Here is a 16,805-nt window from a genome sequence, read left to right on the forward strand (position 1 = left end):
AATAAATAAATAAATTTTTTAGAATTTAATTCAGACTATAAATTATTTTATAATAGATCTTACATGAAAATTTATCTTGCTACAAATCAAACAAAAAATAATTTAATGTTTTATATTGAGAATTAAAGGGTTAAAATCTATTTTTTTTTAACACAATAGTTTATTTTTTCCATCAAGTAATGAANTATTAATTTGGTCAATTTTGTTTGCTTTTGTGAGAATAATTAACAATAATAATAAATTGAATGCTGTAAAGATTACATAATTTATATTTTAATGATATATTAATTTGGTCAATTTTGTTTGCTTTTGTGAGAATAATTAACAATAATAATAAATTGAATGCTGTAAAGATATCATAATTTATATTTTAATGAATAAATTGAGAAAATTCTGGTAAGAAACTTTATGTGATATTTGTAAAGAAAAGAAAAATCATCTCTGATGGATATTAAAAAAAATTGTCCCATGTTTTTAAAGCATCAAAATTAAGTTTAAAATATTCCACACCAGTTACCTGCATCACACTTCTAGTGAAAAAAGAAGAAAAATGTTGCACTTGAACTTTTAACTTTTTGGGAAAATACCAAAAGCTAAACATGCAAAAATCAATGTAATACCAATGTACGGTTAGTTTGTATTCTAATCGATTTTGGAATGTTTACAATGGAAAAAATTTTCATTTTAAAAATGTGACCAGCAGTGGAAGAATGGAGACTAACGAGTAGCAGCTATATCCTACCAATACAGTCGAGACACGACACGCTATTCACCGATATTTTTTTTTTTCTTGTGTAGTGAATATTGAACAGAACCTCCAAAGCCAGCTTAAGGGATTAAGGAAACGCATTCCAAAGAATTATTTTCTATCGATTGAGAAAATATCACTAGTCCGAATATCAATTTTTTCTTAAATCTTTAATTGGATACTCTTTTTCCCACAGAAAAAACCAAGAGCACATTTTAAAAAACTCCCAACCCGGATTTATTAATTGTTTATAAGAGGAGAATACTCAAAAATCAAGATTTACGATTGGTCATAAACTGCATTTTTCTATAAGTTGAAAATAAATCTAGGTTTAACTATATTGCTGTCTCCTTTTGTGATAAAAGGAGCGCCCTTAGTTGTGATAAATTCCCGAAATTCCATTTAAATTTAGTAAATCCTGTAATGGATCGAATGGATAAATTAAGTTTCGAATTCCGCTGATCCAATAATACCTTTACGAAACGTATATTTTTGATCGCGGAAAGGAGAATATTTGCTAATTACTAAATTTTGATGGGATATAATTTCCGCTCGATCGATTCCAATTCATTACAGGTCAATCACCACTATAGAATTGGATAAATGATCCTTTAGATGGAGTGTTGACTCCATTGTAGTTAGCGACAATTGTTCCGTTGATAACTATAACACGCTAATCTGTTAAGATGAGATCTGGAGTATTGTTTATGTATATCTTCAAGGTGGGTTTCTTAACCGCTTTTGTTAAGTGTAGCTCATTTACTGCACGACCAATCTGAGCGAATAAAGCAAAGCCACGACATCTGTTCTGATTTCACCGTTCCTTCGTAAACGTTAGAAGATGTCAATAAATTGATTGCATCCCGGTAATCGATGCAATACCGACTTTCATTCTATACTGTTGCCAAGTGTCTCCTCCGCTTCCAGCTTGCTGCTTGCTACTCTCAATCTTTTTCTTTCTTCCTTTTTTACGATTTTCTTTTCTTTAAACTTCTGTCTATTGAACTAAATCGCTTAATTTCCACGCCGAACAGACATTTACTAAGTACGTTGTCTCAATAGGACTAAATGGATGAGATGCGGGTGTAAAAACAAGGAAGGGATTTATCATGGTCTCATTAAGAGGGCCTAATGAGATTTAATCAGGATTTTTTAATATTAACTTATAACTAACCGCATTGTTTAACTACATCTTAAACTCTTTTTTTGTATTGCTGATTTTTTCATCTCCTACAGGATTTTCGGGTCAAGCATGCGAAGGAATTGACGCCGATGGAAATCGATATTGAACACCACAGTTTCCTTAGAAAATGCAATCCAAATGTTCCTCAGGCATTTGGGACATTTTGACAGCTTCATCTGTTTTGGCAATGCGATGGTTATTTGTACATCCAACGACACCTAAAAAAGTCATAGAAGAAAGATGTCATTTTTCCCCCTCCGGTGCGTAACGTCCCTATTAGATGTGTATCATCCGGATTTATTTTTTGTATTTATATCTAGTTGTTGGTTGTGAAACATAAAAAAGATAAATCATTCAACTAGTCGGCTAGGTTTTATTTCGAGTATTAAGAGTGTGCATCCAGGTCAACACTATTAACTCCAGGTTTTTTTTGTCTGTGTGTGTATATACATGTGCGCGTTCGCGTTAGTTTTTATTATTATTATTATTTTCTAAGCGAAATGCTGCTTATTATTAATATAACAGTATAAAGGAGGATTTGCGTGTTTATAAAGAGATCCCGGATTTTTGGAATAAAATTTTATGAGCGCTGGCTTAATTCCGAAGTTTTACGATTAAGGCGGCGATTCTTTTGTGTATTTGGAAGTTCTCTTGTCATTTAGGAATGAACTAAAGTGAATGTTGTCTCTAGAGGAACAAACGGAATTCTTTAGAGAAAATAAATTCTTTTTATACAGGACATCAGAGATAAGGAAAAGAAATACGGCAAACAAGTTTTCCTTCTCTTAACTTCTTTTCTGCTATCAGAAAGCCTAATAAATGCACTTTGTTTTGTAAAAATCCTTGTCAGTTGAGTTTTATTTGCAATTTTCTAGGATATTCTGCAATTTCCTCTACCGGAGAAATTATTTTAAATCCAAAAGATTAAGTCAGATTAAGAAGAAGATGGGTATTTTTTCCGGTTCCTATAATTATGTAAATATTTAGGATTATAAAATGAATTTTTTTTTAAATTACTCGTGCGATTGCAAGCGATATAATTAAAATTCGAAGTATTCAAATGTCGTTTATGGTCAGTAGGAGGGAAAAAAAAGCAACGAGTCAATTTCGTAGAAGAGGGGAATTTTTTGAAAAAGTTATCGAGAGGAAGAAGAGGATAAAAAAAATGGAATATTGAAAATGCATTATAGCTTCTGTTATTGTTCAACGTTTCCATTTTTGAACAAAACTGACTGATGATAATTAATGGGATAAATTAATTAGTAAACATTTTTGTAATTTATAAAACAATAAAGATTTAAAACTAGGCAGGAAATCTCATAAATCAATTATCGAAAAAATAATTTAGATAAAAATTTTTATAGGTTTTAAAAAGGTTACATTAAAAAAAACGAAAATATATTCATTGTGAAAGGTTAAAAATTTCGTGTGTAATTTTTTTTAACCTGCCGTTTGAAGTAAAAATTCTTACCTTCTAAATAAAGTTTTACGTTTTCTTGACAGATAATAGAAATTATCTTCATTTTTATCAGGTTGAATAATTATGAAACGTTGATCAATAATTAAAGTTTGATCGATAATTTTGTTCGGTCAATGTTAAATCACGTTACATACAATAAATAGGTCTAATTAAGAGGAGGGAGGGGGAAAATCATTCAAATTTCGTCTTTATACACCCCTTTTTTTAATTCCTCCCGACATTTTTAATTACGTTACACTGCAAAAATTATCTCTGAATGGTTTTAGATCTATTTAATAATTATTTTGTTAGATCATTTACTACTACCGATTGAAATTTACTTGTGTAAATGCAGTAAATGTAAAAATTTTCTACATCAGTAGGTAAGCTGGTCATTTTATAAATATATAGAAAGTGTTTTATGATGATATAAACGGAATATCGGCAATGACGTTTTTATATCGAGGAGTTTTATTACGTTTGTTTGCTGTTAAATTGTCTTGTTCTATCATATTTTACTTGTTGACCTTACCTCGTTTAAAGTTTGAAGTGGTATAGTTTGTTTTATGGGGGTGTGTACGCTTACTACCTCCTCTATAACAAGAATTAATAAGAGCAATTAAGTGCTTCTGTGCTTGACTTTCTTTACTCATTATAGCATGTAATTCTTTCCTCCTCCTTTTTTTTAAATGCGTAACTAACAAGACGACTTTTATGGAGAACAGTAGATAATTGGAATTAATTTTTATTAGCTCAGTTTCGAATGAGAGAGATAATCTGGATTAAAGAAGGGGAAAAAAATGTTGCAGTAAATGTAACATTACTGTTCTAAATATACTTTAAATAGGATCTGAGCTTTTTGTGAGAATTGAAGTAGTGAAGACGTTTTCTAAAAAATGTTTAAAAGGAAGAGTTTGAAGATTTATAAGAGGTGAACGTTATCGAGGTTTTCGTGTCACAAAGAGGGATTGTCTGTGAAGGACTTGAAGTTGATACATAGTGAGGGAGGGGAGTGAGATGTCGTTATTGGACCGAACCAGCTGAAAATGGAATAGCGTTTACTTCATGATCAGCAGATGGCTTAAAAACTGGCGGATGTGATTTAAAACTTGTAACAAAGTTTACACTCCGAGAGCAATTTAACATCCCACTGGAGTGGACGTAAATTCTAAAAGAAAATATGCCAACAAATTGCATATTAATTTCTGGAGGTTTTTCTGGAATGGTGTAGAGGTTGCTTTCAGCAATCTGATGAGCCCAGCAATCCATTAGTCCTATTGGTCCGCTTTGATATTCACTGGTCCCTGATAGTGCAATAAGGTCGTCCTTTATCTCCCTGCTATCGTCGTTAACTGCTACTACTGTGAAAGTTCGCCTGGTAATTAATGCTCTTTCGTTCTCTATCGTCTAAGTTCTGTATTTACATCACAACAGAAAGCTCATTTTACGTGGATTCATTTTATAATCTCTTAAAATAGTTACAATAACTACACTGCGCTCTTTAATACTCGTCATAATGTATTGTACGATGCCTCCAACAATTTCCTCTTTAAAAAGAAAAGAATATCGAATATACGAATTTTTTTTACATGTAAAATAAAGCATATAAAGAAAAACATGAAATTTTATAAAAGTTTTAAATTTCAGTCTGTATTTTCTTTTACAAATTTTAATCTCTGAAAAGCATTGATAGTGAATAAACATTATTCATATATTTAAGAGAAATGTATCCAAGTTCGGTTTATAAATTATTATATATAGTTTTTACTCGATTATAAACGTTTCTGCTAAATTCAGTTTAGAAATTTTCTTTATTATTTATATATTTTATTATATTAAACGTACATTTTCAATTTCGGTATCATATTTTTTGCATGCGAAACGGGCAAGAATCAAAATAAAAAATGGAAGAGTTTTCATATTGTTTAAAAAAAAGAAATAAATAAAATGTTTTAAAAATAAAACCTTCTACATGTAATATATTTTTTAAAGATATATGGATACATATATTTATATAAATATATTTGTTATAATGACATCATCATGTCCATCGTGCTCCTCTCTCTCTCTCTCCGTATGGCACTTTGTTTACTTCAGTTATTTTAATTTGTATATTTTTTCCAGTTAAAAATTTAGTAAGAGAGAGAAATTTTGATCGATGTTCAATGATCTGTAAGAGAAGATTTTTCCTAATTCATGCTTCTTGAGCATCACGAGAATTTTTAGTGGATTTATGTATCAAAATCCCAAGCGAAATCATTTTTATAGCTGGAACAATCCAGATATAAATCCTGCATTGGAGATACAAATTTAATTCAAGAGAACGGGATGCATGTTATGAATGGCATGATCATCTCTAAAAGAAGAAAAGGATAGAGAAAATTGTCATAAAAATTGTTTTTTATGAACCAATAAACGAAATGTTCATTTTACTATCTAAAAATGAAATTTAAATATTATTATTTTTACAACATGAATATTTATTTGCGTTGGGATAATGATTTTCCTTTCGTTCTTTCTTATTTTTATTTATTTTTTTGTTTAATTCCTTCGAGAAATTTGGTTATTCATTTCATACAAAAATAAATGAATATTATTTTAAAAATTAATGTTTATTTGATTCCAATAATATATAATTTCGATCAAGAAAATTATACGATATAAAATTACATATATAAATATTAGTGAAAATGGCAAATGTTTTATTAAAATAATAGCAAAATTTTTAAATAAAATAAAAAAGAATAAAATGCAAATATTTTTATAATAATAAAATTAGTAGGAAAACGTTTAATTGTTGCAGAAATAATTAAAATCTTTAATTTTAATTCCTTTTAATTTAATTAAAAGTATCACGTGGGATGGTCTACACCAGTTTCATATGATAATGTTCATAACAACACGGAAGGCATAAAAATCTCCGCAAGATAAAAATCTCTCTTTAAAGACTAAATTTAAATATTTAAACGCGTGCTTAAGTAATTGAAATTATTGTTAAAAAATTAACAATTTCGATATTTTTATGTAGCAGATGGAAGTCGTTAATATGTTAGCGAAGAAAGTTATTTAAGAAAAAAAAGCCTGAAGGCTGAAAATTTAAGGGCTCCAGAGGCTACACTATCAAATTTTCTTAACTATGTCGTATGGAAGTAGCAGAACGAAGAAAATTTAAACTACGTTTATATATATATATTCATTATAACGTTTTTCATGGACGAATAATTTATAAATAAATCGAGAGATATTTTTTTAACAAGGTGAAAAATAATAATAAATAAATTTTTTAAAATCTTTATGCTTAGTTGAATGAATTTTTCTCCCCCTATTTTAAATAAAGAATTGAATTTTTGTATTAAAAAAATATGTTCTGGACATTTTAATTTATTTCTCCCCCTTTTATATATTATTAAGGATTTTTTTCTTTTAGTTTTTAGTCTTCGTATGTCTCTTTCTTTTTTTTTATAAATATATATAATATAATAGGTTTTTTATTAAGTTAGGTTTTGCTATTTGAGATGAGCTTCTATACTTATTTCAACTTAAAGGTTCACTCCAAATAGGAAACCTTAAAAAAAAGTAAAAAATAAAAAAAAATAGGTGAAGTTTACAAAAAGAAATATAGTATCTAATCCCAAACGGTAAAATTACAAACCAAGAAAAATCACACAAAAAGTAACAAGGAAGCTCATTGCAAACTGTGAAATCTTTTTTTTTTTTTTTCCTACTCCCCTCCTGGCTCTCCTTTCTCTCCCCTCTTCTTATTTCTGTTAGAATTTATATAAAGAATTTTACTGCTTAGAATGAGGTTTTCTTACGTAAAATTTAGCTGTCGTGCCGCAGAAAAATATTTTTAATCATCTGTAATCCGAAAAAGATAGGGAAAAAAATTATATATATATATAACCTGAAGCAATGAATGTTTTACTCTACGTTATCCCTAATTATTCGTAAAAATATTGTAAATAATTGAATTTTATTTGAGGAATTTTCAAACTTTAGTTATACTTAATTAAGATAAAATTGAACTAACTACTGATGTTCTGTTTGCTGAGAGTAAATAGAAGAATCTGTCTGTCCAATAGGTAATTCGATAATTAAAATCTTTTCAAAAATCACTTCTAGTTACATCTTTTATCTACTGTTAATAGTTTCTCCCTAAAGAAAATTTTTCAGGCAATCTTCTGATTGAGTATATAATATTTTTATTAATATTAAAAAGTTTTTCGCGTAGAAATTGAATATTTTCTTACAACGAAATCGGGAATTTTTCTATGACAAAATTGGAGAATTTATATAGCAACCTCATTACAACAAAATCGAAGCTTTAGAACGATCTCGTTATAACGAAATTAAACTCGTTATAACGAAATTGTTCGATTGATACAGTGAAAAATTATTAAAAATTTAATAACATGTCTTAAATATATAATTTTTTTCCCTTTAAACTTTATATCAAGTTTTATTTGTTTTCTTTTTTTTAATGTCTGCTCCTTCGTTGTGATTAAAATTTTGGATTTAATTCTAATGAAGAAGAAGAAGAAAAGCATCAAGTTTTGCTTACTTAAACTTTGTAAAATCATTAAGTTGTTTTTCAGTTAATGTTTATTTAACTAAAATATATTTATATATATTCATTAAGACAAATATTAAAAAAATAATAATAATAAAATAAAATAAAAAGTAAGTTTAGAATAGAAGGAAAGACGTAGAAGCAAAGAAGATTTTTGACAAATATTAACGATGACCATTGCAAATCGAACCTCTTCTTAGCAAAAATAAGGAAAAAAGACATCTCTAGTATACTGCAGGCTGTTTTTATACCGTATAAAAACAGTATTTTATGAAGTTCTGTGACATTGAGTGATGATGTTGGATTGTCGTTTTGTTTCGGGCAAGTGAGAAACAGAACATAATGTATTTTTACAAAAATATTATTCGATAGAAACACGCTTTACGATATCATAGGTTTCATAAAAGAGTTCGACATTTGGAACTTGTTGCTCGTCATCGACTAAAGGAATAGATCGATTTTATAGTCACAAACATATCTATCCTTTCTGTTGATGGGTAAGTAGGCATATTTCATCATCAGAAAAAAGAAATAAGAAAAAAATTCCATACTTTTATCTCTACTTATAATATTCAAAGTAAAATCGAACGTGATAAACATATTGTAAAACCCAATCGATACTACAAAAGAATTTTGCTATGTGAATATATTAAACGACAATAAAAACATATTTACATATATATACACACACACAAGCCAATATTTACGGAGCTTCGAAGCAGACACGATCTATAACTTAATTTTCGGCTCTAATAATAAAAAATTAACGAAAACTAACCTCTAATCTGATTAAACGTATTTTCTTTTTTATTACTTTCTATCAGATTTCCTTAACCATAACTAACGATAATCGTAAATAACCTTCTATAGTAGCAAGAATTTTAAAGATAGAATTAAGGTTACTTTTATATATAGTATGTATCTTTAAAAGATGCCACAAAATATTCTTCACGTTATACGTCTTTTGCATGGATAATAATTCGGAAAATGTCAAGTGACAATATACGATAAATCAATTATTTAGACAGTTGCTAGTAAATATATAATATCAAAGCGAATATTCACATAACATTATTACATTCAAAAAAAAGATAGAAGCTTACAAGAAAAACTTATGAGAAGGGGGAAATGTAAAACCTAATATATACGTAATATAAGGTAGTGTTATTCAGTTCTTGGAAATGTCGTTCTATTGGGATAGAGATGGTAACAAAAGGGATGGCGATTGCCTAATTTATCTCTTGTTGGGTTTATATTATACCCGTGAGCTTCAACATCGGTCGTTCATTTTGACCTTAGTTTGCCGTGTTTGTTCCTTCTGAAAGATTGGGTCCTAAACGTCCGTGCAGTGAACAAAGTATAGTTACAGGTAGTATTTGTCTTCTGTAGTGCTTTCTTTTGTTTTCCACTGAGACTTCGATTCCAGACTTAAAGGAATGTGAAGAATGGCTAGCAGTATTTCCTAAAGTTTTCTTCCATCTTTCGATTTTTTTCCCCCTTTCCGTCTTCCTATCATGCTTCGATCTATAAAGCAATAAGGAATTTTCGTCTACATTAATAATCTTAGGAATTTAACTAGAGCCATTAATACTATCACCAAATTGACAGCTTTATTAACAGATATTAACTTGTACTTGATTTAATTGTTGTTATAACAATACTGATTTTTCGATAAAAATAATTATGTATGAATAACGGAAATCAAATTTATATATTTTTTAATATTGACATAAATATAAAAGTGTTTACAGATCTTGATTTTTCTTACATGAATTTTAATATATGTATTGATTTTTAGGCATAAAATTTGAAATCGAAAAAAAATAAATAAAATAAACTTTAAACTAGAACATTTATTTTATATCAAGGTTAAAAAAAAGGAAAATATCAATGAAGAAATATGTAAAATACTATTTACCCAACATCTATTATTCATATTCCTAGGTATTAAAACGTAATTATTTAATAGGATTACGTATTCTTAAGATTAAACAAGATATTTCTAAGATGCCAGAATGATATATATCTTTTATCTTTTATATATAGATAATTTTTTCTTGTTTTTTTTCTCTCAGGTACCTTTCGATATCTCGGTTTTTAAAGAAATTAATCTTTTCTTATTTATTCTATTGATTCTTATCNTTTATTTTCTTTCTCCCAATTTATAATTATATAAAAATATATTTAAATGTATTATATCTTGTTCTTTTTTTTTTAAATTACGTATAGAAAATTATTATAAACAAACCGAAAGAATATTAATTATATAAAAATTACTACATTGTTAGAATGATTGGTGTAATTAATTTAGATTGATTAAATATATTTAGTTTTATATTCTAAACTACATCTTACTAAAGATTAATACAAATTTAATGGAGTGTATTATATTATATTCACGTATACATGACTATTATTATACCTCGAATGCGCTGTTTTATTTTTATCCTCGTGTGATAGTTGAGATTTAGTGAATTTACTTTCGAGTAATGCGGTTGATGTGTGTGGTTATAAGTGATTTGTGCAGTTTTCGACAAACAGATAAACGAACAAATCCCTTGATTTATTTCATCATTAAATGATTGAACCGAACCGCTTGTTATTGAGTAGGATTCTTAGTTTCTCAAATCATCCATAGCGCTAGCTAATGTATCAGTCGTACTGTGACAAGACAAGATGCAGTTACTGACACCTTATTCACTCCAGAAGTGAGTGAGTACAGCTAACTAATTGGGGTGGACAACTAGTACTGCTTCTCAACTAATTTGATCACACAACCTTTACTGGCTCGCACGCCACAAAATGCAATAGTTAAATGAAACTAGTGTGAATATGATAGCCTCCTCGTTCCATTCTCCTATTTTAAGTTATGATAATTTGATAATGTTAACTGTGATACATGATACTAAATGTACGTAATGGAGAAGTTGGAATTAATGTGATTTATATCATCATTTTTAAGGATGATGTATGAGAATTTTTAACGTTCATCTCTATTAAAACTATCATTTTTTGTCTTTCTTTAATTTTTAATCAAATTTCGAATTAAAAAAATATTTAAATTTTAAATAAATTAGAATATATTAAAGTTTAATTTAAAATTATACATAAAGTTTAATAATTATATATATAATAATATTTATTCAGTTTAGAAAATTATAAAATAAATCATTTCTGAATTAAAATAATGAAAATTTTATTCATAATTTTCTAACTTTATTTATTAAAAACATGAAAATAAACAATTTTTTTTCCCAGTAATAATTCACTAACAATTACTTTAAAAAACTATTTATATAATAGATTACGGTTAATTTTAGAATTTTAAATTAATATCAATAATGAACAAATTCTTTTTTTTTTCCTTCATCTTTCGTAAAAATTACTTCAAAAGTAGGATGTATTGTACTTGAACAAACACGCATTATTTTAACTTTGTTACGGAAAATTAATTAATTCTACAGGCGATGCTGTAAGTGCATATTTTACAAACTGTTATTTAAAGAGTTCTTTTTTTTTAAAAAAAAAGAAGACATAACAATCGATACGACTACTACCTTCTAGTATATCAATTATTTTTAGTCATATAGATCTTCTCTTCCCCCTCTCTCACTCTGTGGGGGTAGACAAAGGATACAATAGAAAATTTTGCATTATCATTTTACAGATAACATGATAAATTTGATATCATAAATACGATTTTCTTTCATGATATAACAATTTCTATCTCTTTTCCTGAATAATGGAGGCTATTTTAGAAAATAGCATTCGAATTACATATTCTAAATGTACTGAATTTTTATATATGAAAATAAATTTTAATTTTTTTTTTTAATATAGTTTATGTACACACATTTATACACACACAGAGAGAGAGAGAGAGAGAGAGAGAGAGAATGTATAGACACGTGTATCGATTTGTTACATTTGTAATAAAGCGTGAATAATGTTTGTGTTTTCTATTTTCATAAAATTGTTTATTATAATTAAAAATTTTTTTTTACTGTTAAACAACTTTAATAGGCCTACATCTTATTTATGAATCTATTTACCTTTTGTGTAACTTAAAACCATTATTATAAATACACATTATTCACTATTATGATATTTGTATGTCACAATAAAGGAATCGATTTCCCTAAACAGGGATATAATATTGCTGAAATTAATTATGTTTGCAATAAGTTTAAGTTGCAAGGAAAGCAATGAATTAAAGAAATAATGATAAAAATCTCAAGAATTTATCATTATCTCTTATTATTATTATAATTATTTTGAGTTAAATCGATTTAAAGTTTAGATTAATTCGATTAAAATTTGTTTTAACATAAACTTGTATTATCATATCATTTATTGTAGTAAATTATATAAACATTTTCCTCTATATTAGAGCGTTTACATGTATAATAATTGCATAATCATGAATAAATTATAGTAATTATAGATATACATATATATATATATATATGTATAACTAAATAAGATGTTTCACAATTAGATTTAATGAGATTTGAGATATTGTTGAAACCTTGTTTTTAGTTATAAATGTTTATTTTTAAAATTCATTATCTCCAAATGCCTCCATTTTGCTTTATATATTGATAATTAAATGTATTTTTAATGAATTGGATGTATTGAAGAAATTGAATTACGAACTTTTATATAAATAATTGTAATAATGAATAAATGCTTGATTCATTTTCTTTTGTAAAAATGCAATTATATAAATTTAATTAATGAAAACATTTGATAAATTTGTAATTTATTTATTAATCTTTTATTCTTTATTATTATTATTATTTTCAACAAAAGAATATGTGTACTCTTTATAGAATTTTTCATATAAATTTATAATTGTAACTTTCTATAGACTCTTAAAGGATTATATGAAGGATTCTGTTTATAGAAAGTTACAGTTTATAAATTAAACTTCCTATAAAGGATAAATTTATACAGTGACATTGTTTATAATTAATTGCAATTATTTAATGTTATTAACAATATTTTTAAATATAATTACAATTAACAAAGACTTGACTTTATTTACTATTACAATTATTATGCATAATTTAACAATTCAGTTTCTTAAATACAATATTTAAATTATAAAACATCATTTAAATAAGTTTACTTAACAATATATCAACATTAAGATGGTGTATTTAAGAAATTCAAATTGTTAATTTCAATATAAACATAATGTAAATAACGTTTACATTAGAAGAAAAAATTAAAAAAAAAACAGAAGATTTTTTTATAAAATTATTTAAAAATAAACCTTTTGATAAATTGAATAATTATATTTTTACATAATTTATCTGGCTCTAAGTTTATTGCTTCTTGTAAATAATCTCCATCAATTTAAAATCTTATAACGAATGAGTATTGTTACATCTACTCACGCGATAGCATATTTCTTAATTTTAAAATGAAACCAAGGTATAAAGAGATTAGTAAAACAATTTATGAGAACTATTTTTAGTATTATTTTATAATTTTCTACAATAATAATGAACAAATGATTTGATATAAAAGAAATTTAGAGTTAAGAACCAGCTTGTTTATGAGTTCAAGATGGCGGAAATTATTGAGTTTAATTGATGAGGATGCTAAAATGTATAGAAAATTATCGAATTTAAATGACGTAAGAATTCTAAAATAAAATAAACATCTTTTAAGCAGCTATGGTTAAGTTAAATGCGATTGAATCTTAAGAAAAGATCTAGGTCATGTTTGTTTACAAGCGAACCTATTTGTTAATTTACTACTAGAAACTCTCTTAATTGCATCTCGAACCTACTTTAATCAGTTATATATATATATATATATATATTGTTTGTTTATTTTCTTTCTCCCTTTTTATAAATCGAACTTTGGATATATATTTATAGAACGAAGGTAATTTGTAGAAATAATACTTAGAAGTTTGCTACCAAACATTAGTTTCTTTTAAACGACTTTTATTTAATGGCGCTACAACAGTATTGGGCTATTGATGATTAATTCATGCAGCTGCTACGAACAGCGTAGCTCTATAATCGATCAGTATTCTCTAGAAACTTGACGGTTTGAAACCTTAAGACAAATCACGAGCATTTATTTCTTGCTACTTTTTTAAGAAAGGAAAATTTTCCGGAAAGAAGAAGAAGAAAGAGAGAGAGAGAGAGAGAGAGGAGGAGGAGGAGGAGAAGTAAAAAAAAGGTACAATATATACCATTAACAGGTTTGAAAGTAAATGTTGGAAAGTGTTTCTTATCAAACTCTTTCTCTTTACAGATTATATTACTTGATCTTTGGAACATTTTCTATATATTTTACGATATTAGGAAGTTGAACCGAGCTAAGTTTTATGGAATTTGAGAGTAAGGAACTTTGTAGATAGCTACCTACTTTTAGTCTAGAAATTGAATCAGGATTAATGGTTGATCAAGAATTGAAATCGAATCTTTCTAGTTTAACATTTAAAATCAAAAAATAAAAATTTTATAAGGAAACATGGTAAAATATATTGTATATATTTTACCATTTTAATTAGTGAAATACATGATCAGATTACGAATCAATGTATTAGATAGAGATATAAATATAATCAAAAATAATCGATAATGAAATGGTCATTAAATTTACAGTTAATGATGGATTATGATCATATTTAAATTAAGTTCATTTAACTTTAATTATTAATTTAATTGATTAATCCAAGTACTGTAAAAAAATAAAGATCTAAATATTGGCAAATTGACAAAAAAAAACAATTAACTAAAATTAATTTTTAATGTTATCGAATCTTTGAAGATATTTCCCATTAAAAAAATTCACAAAATAAAAAAAAAGATGGCCAAGAGAAAAGATATAATAATAATAATAATATTAAAAAAATAATAATAATAAGTAAAGAAAAGAGAGGAAAATACACCTTTATAATTAAGAAAACGTGAACATACCGATCTTTCATTAATTATAATCCTTACAAGATTCTAACAAAAGATGTCTATATTTATTTTAAATATAATAAAAATTTGTCAAAAGTTAAATAAACTTAAGTTACTTTAATAATAAACGATTATAATCTCTAAATTAAAATTTTCTTTTTAAGTCGGTTAATTTTAATAAAAGCAGTACTTAAAAGTAGATCGAACGAAGATAACAGAACTTTGAAAGATGCTTGAAAAGTTTAAAAATAAAAATAAAGAGGAAAGAAAAATAAAAGTAAAAATAAATGAAAAATAAAAAAAAAAGGAAAGCTTATCTTAATGCATAAATTTTGATGGTGTTGAAACTAAGCAATAATTATAACTGAAACTTATATTTTATAGAACATAACTCGAAATTGATACTGTTTAATAAATATTATATGAGCTGGGGGTTGTTATTTATGATGACATATAAAAATATCAAGAGTTTAGATACTTGTTAGCTACCAAAACACCTGTTATCTGCATTATTAGTTTTAATCTTTTTTCAACATATAAAGTGATTTTTAATATATATATAATGAGAGAAAATTATATTTTTACGATAAGTCAACCTCAAAATTTAGGTTAGTAATTTTATTAACAGAAAATAAATTGTTTTAAAAATTTATTAAATATATTATTATTATTATTATTATTATTATTATTATTAAATTAAATTTTAATTTAATATAATTTAAAATTTTTACTAAATCGTGTTTAACGGGGTAGCTGGAGGTGAAGATAAACGAACATCTTTCGTTTAAAATACTCTGTTTATAATTTATCTTTTAGTAAATTTGAAACCTAAATTCTAGCGCTTTATTAAGCGATAAAATTCATTTAAAAATAATCATCCCGCGAGATAATTTTAAAAGATTTTTCCGTCTACTTGTTTAATCATGCGATGCTTAATAATCTGTATTTACATTACGTGACAAAGAAACGGGATACTTAAATATTATTTAACTTTAGCTTGTTTCTAGCAGTTTATATACTTAACTGAATATTAAATTTTTGAAGATTTCTTCTTCTTTTTTTTAAATTTATTTTTTAAATAAATTTTTCCGAATTTAATAAAGAAAGATAAATAAATAAAACAGATCTCGCCATTATCCTTTACTGACTTATATATATCCTTCTGTGTTTCTGTAATTACGGAATTTAGCAGTTGAAAGTAAAAATACTTCATCAGATTCGCTATAAATTTATCACACGCGTTGAAATTTCCTCTAACTTTATACTAGTCATATTTTATTTCACTCGCTAGGGACAGTGAAATGTGTAGAATCTGGTAGCTAGAAACTTGACCTCTTTGCTCCCACGTGGTCTGTAATACCGGCATTAGTGTCAAGAAGAAAGATGGCTGTTTTTAGTACATTGCTAAAATAAAAAGAAAACATACTTAATCATGACAATGTCATACAGTGCTGTCATCTAATAAACGAACAAATTACTTCTAATATTATAGAAGAAGTACTTTTACGAGAACTCGATATGATGATAATTTCCTATCGCCTTATAAAGAGAAACTACTGTCTCGTCTTTCTCTATTCTTACTTAAGTAAATCAATTATATGTATTTATGATGAAGGAATTTGCATGCGAAAATTTCAAGTCGTAATTATCGAAGCTGATCTTTTTTTTATCTTTTGGATGATGTATTTTATGTTCTTTTTAAACTACTTTAATGAAAAATTGTTTTATAGTCCGGGTTTGTGTTTAGTATCTCATCAATGAATTGAATGGCTGAGGTTTACCTTTAACAACCTTTACATCGAAGAAAGGAGAAGAAAAAATAAAAATAGAAGAGAAGAGAAAGAGCTTCAACAACAACAGAAAATGAGAATAGAAAATATTACCAAAAAAGAAGAAGTAAAATTATTTACTTA

The sequence above is a fragment of the Centruroides sculpturatus genome, unplaced genomic scaffold, assembly GCF_000671375.1.
Source record: "Centruroides sculpturatus isolate CEXI.00-Female unplaced genomic scaffold, Cexi_2.0 scaffold409, whole genome shotgun sequence".
In the NCBI taxonomy this organism is placed as follows: Eukaryota; Metazoa; Arthropoda; class Arachnida; order Scorpiones; family Buthidae; genus Centruroides; species Centruroides sculpturatus.